General features: G+C 37.4%; 1 pseudogene; it reads left to right on the forward strand.

Moving 5' to 3' along the window:
• The first annotated feature begins 885 nt into the window (after positions 1-885).
• Positions 886-2861, forward strand: LOC119525845 (annotated as a pseudogene).
• Positions 2862-20722: the final 17861 nt, after the last annotated feature.

Consider the following 20722-nt stretch of genomic DNA (forward strand, 5'->3'; position numbering starts at 1 on the left):
TGTGCCCCAGAGACTTGTGGGCACAAAGCAAGAAGGAAGTGGGGCATGTCTGATCTGCAGGGTGCCCTTGAGTGGGCTCCCTGCCCAACTGCTCAGGGTCCACATCGCAGACCCAGGGTGGGCCGTCCCCAGTGCATATGAACTGTTGCACATATTGCTTCCCCACATGGTATGGACTGTACCCACTGCACAAGAAAAGTTCAAGGAAGACTGACTTGAGAGCACCACCTGCTAGAGGATAGGAAAACTGCACTCCAGAGAACCAAACTGTATATAAATGCTCAAATAATTCTGTACTTCCCAAAACAAACCTATCAAGACAAGCAAATGCCCTGAAGCCAACACAAAATTACAAAGCACTTGAAGGAGCTAGAAGATATGAACAAACCAAAAATGAACAAATTAAAAAGCTGGAAGAGGTACAAAATTTGGAGCAATTAATTAAAGAAGTACAAACAAATCTCCAAAACAACTTCAGTGAGATGGCTAAAGACATAAAGGAAATCAAGACTCTAGAAGAGCAAAAAGAAGAATTTGAAAGTAAATTTTAAAATAGCAGATCTTATGGGAATACACGATATTGTGGATCAAATTAAAAATATACTAGAGACACACAAGAGAAGATCTGAAGAGGCAGAAGAAAGAATAGGTGAACCAGAAGAAAGGGCAAACAAATGTGAAAAAATTGAAAAAATTTGGAATGGATTTCAGAGAAATGATAGACAACATGAAGTGAACAAATATAAGAATCATTGGTGTCCCAGAAGGAGAAGAGAAGAGAAAAGGATTAGGAAGAGTGTTTCCAGACATAGATGGGGGCAACTGAGTCCGAGACAGGTGACTGCAGGCTGTGGGTGGGTCTGCAGACCCAACCTCCAGGCTGCCATGAGCCTCCCAGCCATGCCCCATGTCCTGCAGCTGCCACCCAGTCAGAGGGCCCAGCCCATGTTCCGAGGTGGGGGGCTGCATGGTGGTGGGGGCAGTGGTGCAAGCCAGGAGACAGGTCGTTCACCTGAGGGCTGCACACCCACCAGCTTCATGCCTGACTAGCTGCGTGACAGCCCTCCATGTCTCATTCCTGTCGACTGTGAGACAGGTGACAAGAGGGCATTGCCCACTCTGTAGGGTGAGCATGTGGGATGATTGTGCAGAGTGATCATGCAGGAGAAAAGAAGATAAAACATCATGGAACTTCTTTTAGAAAAAAAACACATTTTGTATCCAAAGAGGAAGATCAGGTATTATCCAGGAGACTGGAGAATGATGACATCTGAACATCAGGTCCAAGAAAGGACAAAAGTTTTGAAACTTGAAACAAAATGTCTCATAAAGAAAATGCCAATAGACCTACAGAGAACAAAAATAATATAAGGATGGAAAAAATTGTATTCCTTTTAAACCTTCTAATGACTTAACCAATTCAACTACAGCAGTTGACACATATAATTTTGAGGATAGTAATAAAACCCTTCAGTTGTTGCCAATTAAAGATGATCCCCAAGATCAATGTATTTACCCAGGCATTTCACTTTTTAAAAAATAGTGAAAAAGCACAAATGACTACTGAAAAACCAAAGCAAGATGTTATCAACATTCCCAAGAAACCTGTGCTGCTGGAATCTTATCATGGCCAAATTGTTCAGTCTAAGGTTAATTCATTTAGAAAACCTCTACAAGTCAAATATGTGAGTTCTGCCACAACTCAGACACTTTCAACTGCTATCTCTGAAACCACAGAGCCACAGCCTATAAACACAAGCAGTGTAACAGTGAAAAGTAATAGCACATCAAACAGAACTACCACAAAATTTGTGAGCCCTACATGTCAGGACATACAGCTTGGGTGACCTCCTATTAGAAGTCACCACAATAATAGCCAAGGCAAGGTGAAACAGGGCATTGACAGAACTTCTGCCAGTGTTACAGTCCAGAAAGGGCCTACTGGAAAGTGATTACTACAGTTAAAAACAGATTTATCTACTGTCAAAATCAGTTCTTCTCAGGACACCAAAAGAAATGAGACATAATCAAGAAACCTGGCTTCTGAAATTATAACCAAGCAGATTAATCTTCTAATACCAAACTGATAGAAAAGTCCAAAACCATTGACCAGCAAAGACATACTGTAGCCCAAGCAGCCTTTGTTAGATTGGCTCAGCCCAAAGAAACTGCAGAGGAGAGAAAAATCCATCTGACTGAGGGGAAAGCTGGCAAAGAAAAAGTGATGAAAAGGCCTCCTAGGTCTGTACTTACTCAACTAGAACCTGAAGGACAAAATGAAAACCCTATTGGGTCCTTCTGGACTACCATGGCAGAAGAAGATGAGCAGAGACTATTTACTGAAAAAGTAAACAAGACATTTTCTGAATGCCTGAATCTGATTAATGAGGGATGCCCCCCCAAAAAAACAAATATTGGTCACACTGTATGACTTGGTTAAAAATATTCCAAGCACTAAAATACTTGTTAAGTTTTGGATATACCTTGCAAGTCTTGGACCAATTACAAGTCCTATTGAAAATATTACTACAACCTATGAGAAAGTCATTCTGGCAAGGGCCCAGCCTGTTGAAGAGGTGCAACATATAATTGTAAATATTCTAACACTGAAGAGTCAAGAAGTTAATTTTGGAGAAAGATTGAGGCTTGTGCAGCCACAGAACAAATTGAAGAAGTCAACACTGAAAATATAGGTGTTAATCTAGATGCAGTTTGATGAAACAAATTCTAAATTTAAAGAGCTGAAGTTTCTAACACAGGTGAGATATCCTCCACGTCTTCAAGAGAACAATCCCGAATTGCCAGATGTGCTAGAAGACCATTATCCTTGTGTGTCTTCATTGGAACAGTTAGCAGAATAAGGAATTGAAAGGGATACTTTAATCTGCCATCCTAAGGATGGAGTTTTAATATAAATACAGTAATGCTGCATCGTCAGAAAATGAGATGTTCTAGGTAACATTTATATTTATATGAAAGAAGGTTCTTTGTAGTAAGAAGGAAAAGGTGCTAAACTTAGTGGACATCAGAAAATTTAAAGCTAGCCTGAGTTCCTTTTTTAGTTAAAATTTCAACTTACATAGTTTTGTTTGATGTAGTTATTAGAATGGAGTTGTGGATGGGATATATAATATTTAATAACTGTCATTCAAGTTTAGGTAGCATTTCTAAAATAACTAATAGTGAAACTTGTTTTCTTTTGCATGATATAAAAACTTTACTGTTAAATCATGTCCCTTGAAACATGGCCTTTATATACAATAAACGTTTTTCTTTTCCTCACACATAAATATCACTAATAAAATTGTTTTGTAAAGTCTGTAAGTAATACAAAGTTTTTCAAATAAGTGATTTTTCATTGTAAAGGTTAGTTTTTAAAACAAATGAATGTGATAGATTATCACATATTTCTTCTTTTATTTATGTTCATACATTCCGTTTGTATAATAGCAGTTAGCTTTGTTCTATAAATTGTCTTTTGTTCTGAAGAGTAGGAATTTTATTTCTTTTTAATGGTGTACCTAATGTGCATCCAATAAAATAAAATACACGTATAATGAAAAAAGAAAAAAAAACATAGTTGGGGAAAACTTCTGAAATCTTCTAAATAACATAAATATGAAAATCAAAGATGACCGATGAGCTCCAAGTAGAACAAATCCAAATAAACATACTCTGAGACATATACTGATCAGATTGCCAAATGCTAAAGAGAAGGAGAAAGTTCTGAAAGCAGCAAGAGGAAAGCAACTTGCCACAAACAAGGGAAACAACATAAGACTAAGTAGTGACTACTCAGTAGCCACCATGGAGGTGAGAAGGCAGTGGTATGACATATTTAAAATTCTGAAAGAGAAAAAATTGCCAACAAAGAATTCTCAGGCCAGCAAAGCTCTCCTTCAAATTTGAGGGAGATCTTAAAATCTTCACAGACAAACAAATGCTGGGAGAATTTGCTAACAAGAGACTTGCCGTACTAGAAATACTAAAGGGTGCTTTACCAGCTGAGAAAAAAGGAAAGGAGAGAGATGTCTGGAGAAGGGCACAGAACCAAAGAGTATTAGTAAGGATAACTTAAAGGAAAAAAAGAGGGGGAAAAATTGGTCTAACAATTAAAAACCAAAGGATAAAATGGCTGGTTCAAGAACTGGCGTCATAGTAATAACTTTGAATTTGAATGGATTAAAATCTCTAATTAAAAGATACAGACTGTAGTATGGATTAAAAAATATAACCCAGCAATATGATGTTTACAAGAAACTCATCTTAGACCCTGTGACACAAAGAGACTGAAAGTGACAGGATGGAAAAAAAAAATTCTATGCAAACTGCAAGCAAAAGAAAGCTGGGGTAGCTATACTAGTATCAGACAAAATAGACTTTAAATGCCAAGATGTCATAAGAGACAAAGGACTCTATATATTAATAAAAAAGATAATTCATCAAGAATAAATAGCAATCATAAATATTTATGCACCCAAGCAAGGAGCTCCAAAATACATGAGACAAACATTGGCTAAACTGAAGGGAGCTATAGACATGTCTACAATAACAGTGGGAGACTTCAATACACCACTATCTTCTATAGATAGAACAACTAGAAAGAGGACCAAAAAGGAAATTTAGAACCTAAATAATATGATAAATGAATTAGGCTTAACAAATATACAGATTGCTACATCCCAAAGTACCAGGATACACATTCTTCTCTAGTGCCCACTGAATACTCTCCAGGATAGATCATATGCAGGCGCAGAAAACAAGTCTTAATAAATTTAAAAAGATTGAAAATATCAAAGCATATTCTCTGACGATAACAGAATGCATCTAGAAATCAATAATCAACAAAGAACCAGATCTTTCACAAATATATGGAGGTTAAACAACACATTCCTAAACAACCAGTGGGTCAAAGAAGAAATTGCAAGATATAGGTAAATATCTATAGACAAATTAAAACAAGAACACAATATATCAAAACTTGTGGGATGCAGTGAAGGTGATGCTGAGAGGGAAATTTAGAGCTCTAAATGCATTTATCAAGAAGGAAGAAAGAGCTAAAACCAAAGACCTAACTGAACAACTGAAGAGGCTAGTGAATGATCAGCAAACTAACCATAAAGCAAGTAGATGAAAAGAAATAACAAAGATTAAAGCAGAAATAAATGAGCTAGAGAACAACAACAAAAATAGCGAGACTAAATAAAACCAAATGGTTCTTTGAGAAGATCAACATGATTGACTGACCCTTGGTTAGACTGACAAGGTAAAAAAGAGAGAAGACCCAAATGAACAGGATCAGAAATGAGAAGGGGATAATTACTACGGATCCTGAAGAAATAAAAGAAAATCATAAGAGGATGCTATGAACAACTGTATGCTAACAATCTAGACAGTTTACAGGAAATGGACAATTTCCTGGAAACACACAAACAATTTAGACTGACCCAAGGAGAAATAGATGACCTCAACAAACCAATCACAAGCAAAGAGATCCAATCAGTCATTAAAAATCTACCTAGAAGTAAAAGGCAAGGGCTTTACAGGGGAATTTCACCAAAATTTCCAAAATGATTTGGCATCACTCCTGCTCAAATTCTTTCAAAAAATAGAAGAAAAAGGAACACTACCTAACATGTTTTATGAAGATAATATCACTCTACAGATGATATGATCTTATATTTGGAAACCCTGAGAAATTGATGACACAGCTACTTGAGCTAATAAATTTAGCGAAGTGGCAGGATACAAGATTAATGCATGTAAGTCAGTAATGTTCTTATTCTCTAGTAATTACCTAACTGAAGAGGCAAACAAGAAAAATTTTCCATTCACAATATCAACTAAAAAAATATCAAGTACCTAGGAATAAACTTAACCAAGGATGTAAAAGACCTCTATGCAGAAAACTACAAAACTGTACTAAAAGAAATTTAAAAGAAACTAAATAGGTGGAAAAATATTCTGTGCTCATGGATAGTAAGACGAAATGTCATTAAGGTGCCAATTCTACCCAAACTGATCTACAGATTCAATGCAATTCCAATCAAAATTCCAACAACCTACTTTGAAGACTTGGAAAAGCTAGTTATCAAATTTATTTGAAAGGGAAGGGGGCTTCAAATTACCAAAAACATCCTAAAAAAGAAGAATGATGTGGGAGGACTTACACTTCCAGACTTTGAAGCCTAGTATAAAGCCACAGTGATCAATACAGCATGGTATTGACACAAAGATAGACATATTGATCAATGGAATCAAATTGAGAGTTTGGAAATAGACCCCCAGATCTACAGTCAACTGATTTTTGATAAGGCTCCTTATTAGTTAGAGTTCTTTAGGGAAACAGAACCAACAGGAGATATCTGTAAATATGGGATTTTATAGAAGTGTCTCACGCAACTGTGGGGATACACAAGTCCAAATTCTGTAGGGCAGGATTCATGATTTCAAATTCCATAGAGCAAGATACATGAGTCCAAATTCCATAGGGCAGGCAGCAAACTGGCAATTCTGATAAAGGTCCTTCATGAACTCCCCAGGAGAAGCTGGCTGGCTGAAGCAGAAAGAAAGTTCTCTCTCTTCTCCCTTAAAAGTCATCAATGATTGGATTAAATCTGGGTGATTGAATTCTCTCATTGCAGAAGACATGCCCTTTGTTGATGTAATCAGCCACAGATGCAATCAGTTGGCTGATGATTTAATAAACCAGTCTTCTTGTTTTTTAACCAGTCACAAATGTCCTTGTAGTAATGGTTAGGCCAGTGCTTTCTTGATCAGAAAACTGGGCAACATCACATGGTCAAGTTGATACATGAACCTAACCATCATAGCCCCCAAATCTACCGAATTGGGACAGAAGACTGTCTTCAACAAATAGGGCTGAGAGAACTGGATATCCATTTCCAAAAGAATGAAAGAGGACCCCTACCTCACACCCTATACAAAACTTAACTCAAAGTGGATCAAAAGAGACAGCACAATAACATTCTTAGAAGATAATATAGGGAAACATTTTGAGGACCTAGTAATAGGAGGTAGTTCTTAGACCATACACCCAAAGCACAAGCAATGAAAGAAAAAACAGAGAAATGGAAACTCCTAAGAATCAAAATCTTTTGTGCCTCAAAAAATTTTGTCAAAAAGGTGAAGAGGCAGCAAACTCAGTGGGAGAAAATATTTGGAAACCATATATCTGATAAGAGACTGGTATCCTGCATATATAAAGAAATCCTACAACTCAACAGTGATAGTAAAAACAGGCCAATTATAAAATGGGCAAAAGATATGAAAAGGTATTTTTCCAAAGAGGAAATACGAATGGCTAAAAAGCACATGAAAAAATGTTCATCTTCACTAGCTGTTAGGGAAATGCAAATCAAAACCACAATGAGATACCATCTCAAACCAATTAGAATGGCTACCATTAAACAAACAGGAAACAATAAATGCTGGAGAGGATGTGGAGAAACTAATTCTTATTCATTGCTGGTGGGAATGTATAATGGTACCGCCGCTGTGGAAGACAGTTTGGTGTTTTCTCAGAAAACTAGATATTGAGTTACCCTACAATCCAGCAATTCCACTTTTTTGTATATACCCAGAAGATTTGAAAGCAGTGACATGAACAGATCTTTGCACAGCAGTGTTCATAGCAGCACTGTTCACAATTGCCAAGAGATGGAAACAATCCAAATGTCCTTCAACAGATGCATGAATAAGCAAAATGTGCTATATACATATGATGGAATACTATGCAGCAGTAAGAAAGAACAAAGTCCTGAAACATTTGTCAAAATGGGTGAACCTTGAAGACATAATACAGAGTGAAGTAAGTCAGACACAAAAGGAGAGATATTGTACATTACCATGTCTATGAACTCTCTGAACAATGTAAAATCTACATTTTATATAGTCTGGAACAACTGATGTGGGACATCCATGACTGAACACACATAGTACAGCAGTCTGGAATGGGTGGAATGGCTGAGATTGCAGCATAGAAAAGCACAGGAAAAATCCCCAAACTGCAGAGCTGGCACCTCTCCCCCACCAGCAGAGCAGGCTGTGTTCAAAAACTTCACTGTGAGAAAAAAAGCAGTCCCTGCTGGAGGCAAGGGAATGTAGCTCAACCAAGCTCCAGTTGTGGTTTTAATTTACAAATTTGGGCTACTGAATACATGCTATGAGCACAGATAAACCTGGAGCAAGCAGGAAAGGAACCTGGAGCTTTCTCTTGGTAGAGAGGAGGCAAGGCTGATGGAAAAAAATACATAAATAAATAAAAACAGAGGCTTTTGGTGTCTGCTGAGCTCAGAATACAAGAAAGGAGCTGTGTCCCAAGAAAAGGGGCACACAGAACTGGGTACGAACTGCAGTTCCTGCCTAGGTAAACTGGAGGGCTGGGGACTGTCTCTGAAAAGGGGACTTCTTTTTTCCTTTTTTTCCCTCTCATTCTAAGTAGCTCATTAGAGAAAGCCTCGGGCATTTCCAGTTGTCAGCTCTGACCCAGGCAAAGGTGGAGTTAAGATAGACAGTCAAAGGAAAAACTGAAGTGAGAAGATAATTCCCTGAAGGTCTTGTCTTCTCTGAGAAAAGGGGGTTTGTGGGGCTAAGCTCAAGTGGCAGCCCTCCCTCAGAGAACTCAGACCCCAGGTCTTGGGGGAAAAAAAAACTGAAACAGCCTAAGCTTGGCTTCTGACACCCTCCGTCCCTGGCTGGGACAGGGTCCACTGAGAATTAAATGCACCACACCTCTTTATGCTGGAGGAGAGCTGCAGGCTGACAAGTGCCACCTGCTGGACCGGATAGGAAAAGCACAGAGTCTAGAGGCCTCACAGGAAAGTCTGACAATCTTTTAGGTCTCACCCTCAGGGACACTTGATAATGAATACAGCCTCCTCCCGAGACCTGGGCCCATGAGGTCTAGGAAAATCTGATGGGGGTAATCAAGGAAACTACATGTCTAGACAAAAAAACATTATGAATCACACAAGGAAAAACAAAGATATGGCCCAATCAAAGGAACAAACTTATACTTCAAATGAGATACAGGAGTTGCAACAAATGAGATACAGGAGTTGAAACAACTAATGAAAGATCTTCAAACAAATATGCTAAATCAATTCAAAAATCAAATCAGTGAGCTGAGGGGAGAAATGGCAAAACAGATGAAGGATATAAAGAAGACACTGGGCAAACATAAGGAGGAACTTGAAAGTTTGTAAAAACAATTGGCAGAACTTATGGGAATTAAAGGCACAATAGAAGAGAAGAAAAACCCAATGGAGACCTACAACAGCAGATATGAAGAGGCAGAAGAAAGGGTTCAGGAACTAGAGGACAGGACATCTGGAATCCTATACACAAAAGAACAGATAGGGAAAAGAATGGAAAAATATGACCAGGGTCTCAGGGAATTGAATGACAATGTGCAGCACATGAATATATGTGTCATGGGTGTCCCAGAACAAGAAGAGAAGGGAAAAGGGGCAGAAAGAATAATGAAGGAAATAATCACTGAAAATTTCCCATCTCTTATGAAAACATAAATTTACAGATCCAAGAAGTTCAACATATCCCAAACAGAACAGATCTGAGCAGACCGACTCCAAGACACGTAATAATCAGATTATCAAATGTCAAAGACAACAAGAGAATTCTGAAGCAGCAAGAGAAAAGCAACCCATCACATACTAAAGGAAGCTCGATAAGACTATATGCAAATGTCTCAGTAGGAACCAAGGAGGCAAGAAGGCAGTGGTATGATCTATTTAAGATATTGAAAGAGAAAAACTGACAACAAAGAATTCTATATCTGGCAAAATGTCCTTAAAAATGAGGGAATTTAAAATATTTTCAGACAAACAGACACTGAGAGAGTTAGTGGACAAGATACCTCCTCTACAAAAACAGGAGAGGTTTGGAGAAGAGTGTAGAAATGAAGACTATCAGTATGGGTACTGTATGGTCTCACTTATACAGACTAATATTGACAAGTGAAATTTGAGTGTTTAGAACACAGGTTATAAGAAGATAGAAAGAGGTTAGAGACTGGGCATTTGATGCTGAAGGAGTGAAAAAGTTTCAACAGGATTGAATGTGTAGATCCAGAAATGGAATGGATAGCACAATAGTGTGTGAGGGTAACACAATATTGTAAGTACTGTGAACAAAGATGAGTGTGAGTACGATTGAAAGAAGAAGGCTTAAGGGCATGTATGACACCAGAAGGGAAGACAGAATATAATGGCTGAGATTGTATAACTTAGCAAAATGCAAAATGTCAGTGATGTCGATTAAATGTACAAATATGATTGTTTTTAAAAGAAGGAGAACAAATGAATGTCAACATTGCAAGGTGTTGATAACTGGATGGTATAGGGGAAAAATACAATCAATGCAAACTAGAGTCTATAGTTAATGGTAACATTGTAAGATGCTTCCACTAATTGTAACAAAGGCAATATACCAAAGCTAAATGTCTATAAGAGGGCGATATAAGTAAGTGACATGCGATTCTTGATGGTGGTGTTGTTTCTGACCTTTGCATTGTATTTTATTTTTATTTTTCTTCTATCTTTTGTATTTTTATTCTTCATTTTTTTTCTCTTTTTCCTTTTTCTTTGGGGAAGAAATGGAAATGTCCTTACATAGGTTGTGGTGGTGAATGAATACTCGTATAATTACATGAGTATACTGGGAATCACTGTTTACTTAGGGTGGATTCTATGGTGTGTGAATAAAACTGTTTAAAAATACACAGAGGGATACATGTGCTGGAGAAAATGTAGAGAGAGAGATGTACTTATTTCCTGTTGATACAGAAGTAGAATGGCACAGCCCAGCTGGAAGACAGTGTGGCAGTTCCACAAGAAGCTAACTATGGAGTTGCCATATGATCCTGCAACCCCGTTACAGGGTATATACTTGAAAAAACTGAGAGCAGGGACATGAGTGGACATTGCACACTGGTGTCTATGGCAGCCACATTCATGCTTTGCAATGGATGGAGGTGGCCTAAGGATGCATCGACTGATAAACAGAATGGTGAACTGTGGTGTATGCACACAATGGAATACTGAGAAGTGGCAAGAAGAAATGAATTTGTGAGGTATGCAACAAGATGAATGGCCCTTGAGAACAGTATGTTGAGTGAAATAAGCCAGAATTGAAAAGACAAACACTAATACACCTCACTAATATGGACTAACTATAATGTGCAAGCTCTGAGAATTGAATCTGAGAGCATAGGTTACCAGAGGAAGGCTTAATACGCCTTACAGCAGTCACATCTATTCATGAGTTGTAACTGTTGTCTCTAAATTCTGAGATGCTGAGCTGTTTGTGTATAACCTGGTTGGGCCCAGGAACTTCAGGTTTCTGTGTGACACCTGAGACTCAGAGCCAGAGTTCAGCAGCTATGAATGTCAGCATTACCCCATATAGCAAATGTTAAAGAAGCTGAAAAAGGACAGGCATACAGACCAATGGAATAGATTTGAGAGTGCAGAAATAAACATCTCTGTGGCCAATTGATTTTTGACAAGGGAGCCAAGCCCACTAAATGGAGAAAGAACATCTCTTCAACAAATGGTGCTGGGAAAACTGGACATAGACTTGCAAAAGCATGAAAGTTGGCCCCTCCATCATACCATATACAAAGTAATTCAAAATGTATCAATGACCTAAATATAAGAACTAAAAGTATAAAACTCTTAAAAGAAAGTATAGGGAAATATCATCAAGACATTGTATTATGCAATGGATTCTTAAACTTTATACCAGATGCATGAGAAATAGAAGAAAAAGTAGATAAATTCACTTCACAAAATTAAAAACTTTTGTGCGTCAAAGAACATTATAAAGAAAGTGAAAAGACAACCAACAGAACGGGAGAAAATATTCGTAAACCATATATCTGATAAGAGTTTAGTATCCAGAATAAACAAAAAACTCCTGTAATTCAACAACAAAAATACAACACAATTTTTAAAATGAGCAAAGGATTTGAATAGACTTTTCTCTAAAAAAGATATAAAAAGCCAAAGATATACAAAGCCAATAAGCACATAGAAAGATGCTCAACATCATTAGCCATTAGGGAAATGCAAATCAAAACCAAAATGAAATATCACTTCACACTCATGAGAATAGCTATTATTTTTAAAAAATAGCAAGTGCTGACTAGGATGTGGAGAAATAGTTACCTTGGTACATTGTTGGTGGGAAGGTAAAATAGTGCAGCCTCTATTTTTTTTCCTCAAGAAAAGAAATGTTCTTAATCCACATTACTGTGGGTGTGAAACCATTTGTAAAGGCTATCTTTGAATATGTTAAGATGAGTCAGGATGTGGACTGATTTGTGAAGAGGATCTGTAACTAGGATCTGTGAAGGTTCTGATACAGACAACTGAATCACAGTGAATCCTTTTAATCCATATTACTAGGAGCCTTATGAAGAGAAGAAATAAGAAGTCAGACATGAAAGGCCAAAGGTCAGAGAGGAAGAAGTCTGAAGTTAGTGGAAATTGAAGAGCAGACACAAAGACAGAGTGGTCACTATGTGACAGAAGGCAGAGATACAACTCAAGGAACCCCAAGAATTATGATGAGCCGCTACTAGAACTCTACCGACTCTGGAAGAAAACATGGTCTTGCCAATGCCTTGATTTGGGACTTCTGGCCTTTAAAATCATGAGCCAACAAATTCTTGCTGTTTAAGCCAACCCATTGTGTGGTATTTTTCATAGCTGCCTGGCAAACTAAGACAACAAGTAACACTGTCTCTGCCCCAACTCCTGCTTTAGAGATACAGTAGTAAAGAAGAGTTCTTCAACATATTTTCAAAGAAAAAATTCAGCACTATTAAGTACTGCTTAACTGTTGATATTTTATGGTTTATTAACAGGATAATGGTACTTTTATCACTCTGTTCAATTATTTAAAGAAACTGATTTTAAGTTTGCCACTTATGCTATGAGTACTGAGTAACTTTTTATGGTTTCTTCAAAAACCATCTTGAATGAACTCTGGACACAGAAAAGAACTATAATGTATGAGTTATCATTTGCTGCATAACAAACAACTACAAAACTTCAATGGCATACAACAATGAGCATTTATTGCTCTTGTGATCATGTGCTCAGCTGGAAATCAGCTAAGCCTCTCTCCCTATCTTGACTGCATGCTCACTTGTTTTGGGGTAGCTGGATGTCAACTGACGTAGGCTGGCTTTGGATGGAGTGACTGCCAAATAGTTCTCATCCTCAGGTAGACTACGTCAGGCATGTTTTCATGGTAATAGTAGAGGCACAAGAGTGTGCATCCCTAATGCGCAAGCTCATTTTATGTCTCTACTTACATCACGCATACTAATAACCCACTGGCCAAAGCAACTCCAGAGAAAGGAGGCCACAAATAATACAGCAGAGTGCTTGGATACTGGCAGAAGTGAAGGATGGGGACATCAATGCAGTACCGTTAGGAAAGTCACAGAACCCGTTTAGTGGCCCTTTCCCAGACCTCACCTACCCCCTTTTCTGGGGAAGTCACAAACATGTGCTAAGTGGCTATCCTCAGACCTTCAGCCACACCCTTTTCTATTGTGTGTTATTCCAAAAGCTGGGTAAGATGTTAAGTCTAATGAAAAGACCCAGCCAGACCTTAAACCTGGAAACTTGGAAAAAGCAGTCCCAGATGCTTATCAGAACAGGAATTCTCAGTGGCAAGGACCCCTCTCCCTATAGACAGATGGGTCTCTCTTCTCTGGTGCAGAGCTGCCATCTATTGACCCTGACCTGGAGCAGTTTTCAGCCACCTCAGGAGACTGGCCATGATGGGACTTCTTCCCCTGCAATTGTGGACTCTTTGTGCTAAGTAACTGACAAGGAGATGCATCCTTTCTGGACTATTTATTCTGTACAATAAAGGGATAACATTCTGAAAGTTTCTGTTGTGCCCTGAACCTGCATTCTGACAATGCACTGTTATAGTAATCTGCTCCACAAATACCACATACACACACACTCTCTGAAACAAAAATAAATACATGAGACAATACTTAAGCTTCAATAGAGATCGTAATTGTTTATTTCTAAGAATGGAACCTTTGGAATAAACTGGATTTCTCCACATCCAATTTTATATATAATGAAACTCAACATTTCAAGTTGCCAAAATAGAGGATGAACATGCTCATCTTAATTCTCAGTAGTAGTTTGGGTCAAACAGACCACATTGCTATCAAATTTACCTTAACTGTACAACAAACTGGCAGTGAAAACTTGGCATGGATTTATGATTAAACAAAACATAATATTTAAAGATATGTTGGCCAAAAAGTTCGTCAATGATATTATGAATTCCTGCTCCTCTTCTTTTGAATTTTTTTTCCCAGGAGAAATCTTAGTTTTCACGGAAATATAATATGCTCTATTTCTTTTGGTCACTAACTGGTATCCATAATACCCAATAAATTATCAGTGAAAGTTTCTCTAATTAATTACTCCGAGATATTTTTAGTAAGCACACTATTGACATTTTACTAGTTGCTTTTTTTTAGTGATTAACAAGCAAGACTCAGGTATTAGAGTTTCTAACCTAGTGGAAGATACAAAATGTAAATCAATATTTTCCATACAGCAAAATACACATTATAATACAAAAGTCCTTAGTACTTAAGAAAACAGGAGAACAATCTAAGCCAGACCTAAGGAAAGTTTTCAAGAGGTTAAAATCTCAGTTAGAATACAGGTTTGAGTAGTGACATCATGGAAAGGATGTTGTTTTCTTCCAGGCAGTCAATATTGAGAAAAAAGAGACAGATTTATAAAGATATTTAAAATAGATAATCACCAGAATTGTGAATAAAGTAGAAAATGTTTAATTTTATCTGGGCAAATGAATTTATTATTCAATAAACAGAGACACACCATGAGAGGCAGTCCTGGTGGTAAAGATAATCCTATCACCTGGATATAATTGGATTGGGGTTCCTGTAGGAAATCCAAGTAGAGTTACCCATACGGCAATTGGCTTCTTGACCCTGAAGATGAAGTGAAAGCATGGGGCTGGAGTGAAACATTTGGAAAATATCAGCTTAAATGTTAACTATATGTCAGATGGACACTGAAGTCCTGGGAAGGGTGGAATTGCCGAGAGAGACTGTTGTCCACCAAGTAAAGGAGATAGCTTAAAACTGAAATCTGGAGAATTTCAACATTCAAGGAATGGGTAGAATTAAATTCATCCACAAGAAAACACAAAAAGGAACAACAAGAAATATAGAAAGAAAGCAAAGCAGTCTGTTGTGATAAAACTGAAAACTGTTTGTAAATGAACAGACAGTGATCAAGATTTTTGAATACTGCTGTTTTATCAAATCAAACAAGGACTGAAAAATCCCTTGGCTTTATTAACAATATGGCTGTTGATGACCTTAACAGGAAAAGTGATGTTAGAGTAGTGTGAATGGAAACTAGAAAATAACTGATTGAAATTAAACGGATTTTTTGAAGCAGAGACTGCAAATTTATCGAATGTTTTCAATAAAGAGATATATGGAGAGTGACATGAGAACAAAGAACTTGGGTGTGTTTTGTTTTAGTATGTGAGAAACTTGAATGTTTTAAATTCTACTGGTTTAGAGAGGAAAAGGTTAAAGATCTAAAGGATAAAAGAAATAAATAAGAGAGTGAGGAATCAGAGAAATGAGAGCCTTAGGAGCCTGAGCACAGATGTAGGTACTAGTTACTGTACCACAAAGAGGATCACCAATTCCATTGCAAAAGTAGTGAAATAATAAAACACATGTGTGTGGACAAAGGTGATTTTATGATTAATATTTTTAATGAGGAAACCGGAAAGTATTCCACCAAGAATTATATACAAGAAACAGGGTGCCCATGATCAGTACTATTAATTGATATTGCTTTGAAGCCAATGACCAAAGCAATTTGGCAAGAGAAATGAATATGGTTTATGGAAAATATCCTAATGATTTCAAGTGAAAATAGGGAACATTTTCTTGTAAGACAGCAATGAACTTTTCAACAGCAATAAAGGAACATAGAAAATGAAACAAAAAGGCTGAGGGATAATCACTTCAAACTATATTAAGCCAAACCATCCATCAAGGATGAAAAGAGAATAAAAATATTTTAGACATACAATAACTCATATTTGTTGTCTTTCATGCTCTTTTTTCAGAAACTATAGGATATTCTCTAGCCAAAGGAGTTAACTAAGTGAGAAAGAAACAAGTAAATAGAAAGCCTAATAAAGGAGTGTTCTAGTAGAAAGAAGGAAGGCCCTTAATGGTAATTGGACTGTTATCCTCTAGAGCATAAAGTCCTAGGTTTGGAAGGAGGGATTATAGAATGCAACAATTCTAATAACAAGAGCATGCATATGTGAGAACATAGGAAATAATCTGATATATTTTCCTGTACAGAAAATAATAATTGAAAAGCATTTTACAGAGTTGTTGGCACATAAGGAAAGGATTAGCAAAAGTTACTTTCAAAACTAACCAAATGAAAAAATAACATGATAAAATGCAGTGATATTATAATGAGATGATGGAGGCCTGAAGCTTAGTACTAATGGAAACCCTGGCAAAAGCAAATGATGGAATAATAATAATACTTAAAAAAATTTGTTATTGTACTCTAGAGGTTAATTGCAGAGGGCCTGGAATTGGCCTGAAAGGTTTTGCTGAAGTAAAAGATACATCTGCATGGAACTGACCCCCAGTCAATGAAATGTTCTTATTAATAGTATTGCTTTGCAACCATGAACCTGAGGTAAGTTTTCGCATGGGTGGTGCCAGCTTGTCAACATTGTTTATCTATAGCAGTGAGACTGATATTTGGTAATGATTGCTGGTTTGTACTTGGAAGCAGCAGCAATACTAATGGTTTGCACAAGAGCTCCGCCATAGGAGTTGGTCATGAAACAATAATGACCATAAAGATGTAAGAAGCCCCGGGGCAAGACCCCAACTTGGGCTTGCCTGTACCACACAAATGTTGGTGGTTCTTGACTCGAAAGAGGAAGCACATCCAGCACAAGCTTTGCAGAGGGAGGGCAACTGGAGCTTGCATCCAGCCTTTCCAATCCTTTCCTTTGACACAGACTGTGGCTGTTGAGGCACATTCTAACTCTCAGAATGTTGCCTTACTGCATCCTTTCTCTGCAACAAACCATAGATTTGCAAGCCTTGCCATTTTAGATCCAGTGACTCTTCAGCAATTGAAGCCTGTCTGCCACCACTAATGCAGTGATATAAAAGTATGTAATTCTATGCATGGCTATTTGAGAACTATGAGAAAGATGGTGCTGATGAAGTAACTGCAAAACTGCACTTTCTTTTTCCGACTCAAATGCAGGGGTACTTTCTTGAACTGGAATAAAATCCCAGTTTTCAGAAATTATTTCCCTTTTTGGACTCTGAGGTCTCTGTGCTCTGAACTCAGGGTGAGAAATGTAAATATCAACTAGATCCATCTATTTGTTGTAAATCAAGGTGTGCTGGACCAACAGCTGAATTCGAAAATCATGTCATTTTTCTGGTTTAACTGAACCCTCTGTCTCTGCAGATTATCAGTATAGTATTCTTCCTTGTCTTTTTCTAACCATCTCAGTTCAATTTTTTAACTTTTTAATTTTGAAATAATTTCAAACTTACAGAACACTTGCAAAAATAATACAAAACCCATACAGAGAACTCAAAACATATCCCTCACCTAGATACCCAGATCCACCAACTTCTAATGTTTTGCCACATTTTCCCTTCCATTCCCTTCTTCCCTTCCCTTTCCTTCCTTCTAAATATTACAAAGCAATGGGTTCACTACCTGATGTGCACTGAAGCCAACACCATGGCACTAGGATTCTGAGAAAACACAGTTTTATTGTGAGGTCGACTAGCAAGAAGACAGGAGGCAAACTCAAATCTGTCTTCCCTATCCAAGAACTAAGGGAGATTCATAGCATGGAAACAAAGGAAGGTGGGGACAGTGATGGGGATTCAGCTTGGCATAATGTGATTAGTTTTTATAGGACTGTATATCTATGGTAGAAATACGCCAGGGGTTGCATCTTATATTCCTTTTGAGGGAACCCTCAAATTTTATTTGCTTCTGATGACCCCTCATCCCTGTAATCGTGGTTCTGAGAAAAGCGATTTTTGTTCCTAGTGCCTCGGGGGTCTTTCAAGGGGCAAGAGTGCAATGTGTGTCTGTGCATGCCCTGTCAGTGGCTGAGCGTGACTGCCTGTAAGACAAAATCAGGAAAGAATTTTAGCAATGGGAGTGGAAGAAATTCTGACAAGCAGCAGATTTTGGCCTGAATCTTGATTTTTACTTATGGCTTCTGGCTATCTCACCTATGGTTTCGTAAACATCTGAGAGTGAGTTGCATACCTCGTACTCACTGAACATTTAACATTTCAAGTATATTTCTTAAGAACAAGGATATTCACCTATGTGACTGCTTTAAGTCCAGTTATGAAATCCAAGAAATTAAACACTGACACAAAGTCTATATTCCAAATCTTTCATATGTCTTAATAACGTGTCTTTGGGGCATTTGGGGGGCATTTTTGCCTCCATTATTTGACCCAGTCCAAGATCATGTATTGCATATACTTGCCGTTGTCTCTTTGGTCTATTTTTTTTAACTGACGAAACATACATACAATGTAAAATTTCCTGGCTCCAGCATTCTCAACCATACAATTCAATGTGATTAATCACATTCACAATGTTGTGCTTTTCTCACCATCAATTTCTAGAAATTTCCCAACACCCCAAAGAGAAAACTCTGTATCTATTATGCATTAACTCCCCCTTCCTCCTTTTCCACCCACCCTGGGGGTAACCTCTACTGTACTTTCTGTCTCTATGAGTTTCCATATTTTGTTTTTCTTTGGTGCCAATTTTGAATAGTTTTATTTAAGACACTGCATTTTCTGCTTACAATACTGTGCCAATAAAACTGCAATGTTACGTCCTTTTGTGTCTCATTATTTCACTCAACTTGATGTCTTCAAGGTTCCTCCATGTTGTAGCATGTATCAGAAATTAATTCCTTTCTACGGATTAATAATATTCCATTGTATATATATATATATACCACATTTTGTTTATCCATTCATCTGCTGACAGACACTTGGGTTGCTTTCACCTTTTGGTTACTGTGAATAGTGCTTCTATGAAAACTGGTGTACGGATATCTGTCTGAGTCCCTGCTTCCAATTCTTTTGTGTATATACCTAGAAATGGGATTGCTGGCCATATGATAGTTCTATTTTTAACATTTTGTAACCATTGTATACTGCCACCAAAAATACACGAGGGTTCCTATTTCTCCACATCCTCACAAGCGCTTGCTCTTTTTAAAAAATCATAGCCATTCTAGTGGGTGTGAGATGGTATCACATTGTGGCTTTGGTTTGCCTTTTCCTAATGGCTAATGATGTTCAACAACTTTTCATATGCCCATTGGCCACTTACACATCTTCTTTGGAGAAATGCTGATTCAAGTGTTTTGCCTATTTTTAAAATGGGTTTTTGGCCCTTTTGTTTTGAGTTGCCTGCTTACATCTTGTAAAATATTTAACCTTGGTTCAACTCTCCTTTGTACTGTTTCATGCTGAAATCCTGACTAATACAGGTCAATATTTTGTTTCAAAGTTAAAGTATATGTTGCACTCAGTTGAGGTATCTTTACCTTAAGAAATTAACACTTAGCCAAAACTAAAATGTGCCCAGATTTTTAAACGTTTCTTGGGATTTTGCAGTCTTGAATACATACAAGCATGTAAGAAAACACATTTCTATCTAGAAACAAACAAAATGAAATCATCATTAATAGATATTTAAAATCACAGCTCACTAACTGAGTTTTGACTAACATCTTCATCTTTACAGACACAATTTAAAAGAATTTAATTCCTTGGATTCAAATCTCAGTTCCATCACTTGCTTTGTGATCATTGAGCAAGATAGTTTTCCCCAACAGAGACCCTTATTTCTTCATGCAGCTTTGATGTGTTGTCTATTGTCCTTTCCTTTCAATGTACAGAACTCTATTTAGCTTCTCTTATAGGGCCAGTCTACTTTTGTTTATCTGGGAATGACTTACTCTCTCCCTCATTTTTGAAATACAGTTTGGTTGGATATAGAATTCTTGGGTGGCATTTTTTTTGCATTCTGCACTCTACGTCATTCACTGCCTTCTTGCCTCCACTGTTTCTGATGAGAAAGTAGAATTTAATCTTATTGAGGTTCCCTTGTATGTAACATGTTGCTTCTCTCTTATGGCTTTCAGAATTTTCTCTTTATCTTTGGCATTCAAAAGATTGATTATAATATGCTGCAGCATGGGTCCATTTGGATTTATCCTGTTTGGAGTTCACTGACTATTTGATGTGTATATTCATGCCTTTCATTAAATTTGGGAAGTTTTCAGCCATTATGTCTTTGAATATTCTCTCTGCTCTTTATCTCTCTTCCTTCTCTTCTGGGACTCCCACAATGTGTATATCGGTAAGTTTGATGATGTCCCACATGTTCCTCAGGATCTGTTCACATTCCTTCATTCTTTCTTCCTTCTGCTCCATAGAATGGATTATCAACTGACTTGTCTTCAAGTTCATTCATTCTTTCTTCTGCCAGCTCCAGTCTACTGTTGAACCCCCCTAGGGTATTTTTAATTT

The sequence above is a fragment of the Choloepus didactylus genome (assembly GCF_015220235.1).
Source record: "Choloepus didactylus isolate mChoDid1 chromosome X unlocalized genomic scaffold, mChoDid1.pri SUPER_X_unloc2, whole genome shotgun sequence".
Classification (NCBI taxonomy): domain Eukaryota; kingdom Metazoa; phylum Chordata; class Mammalia; order Pilosa; family Megalonychidae; genus Choloepus; species Choloepus didactylus.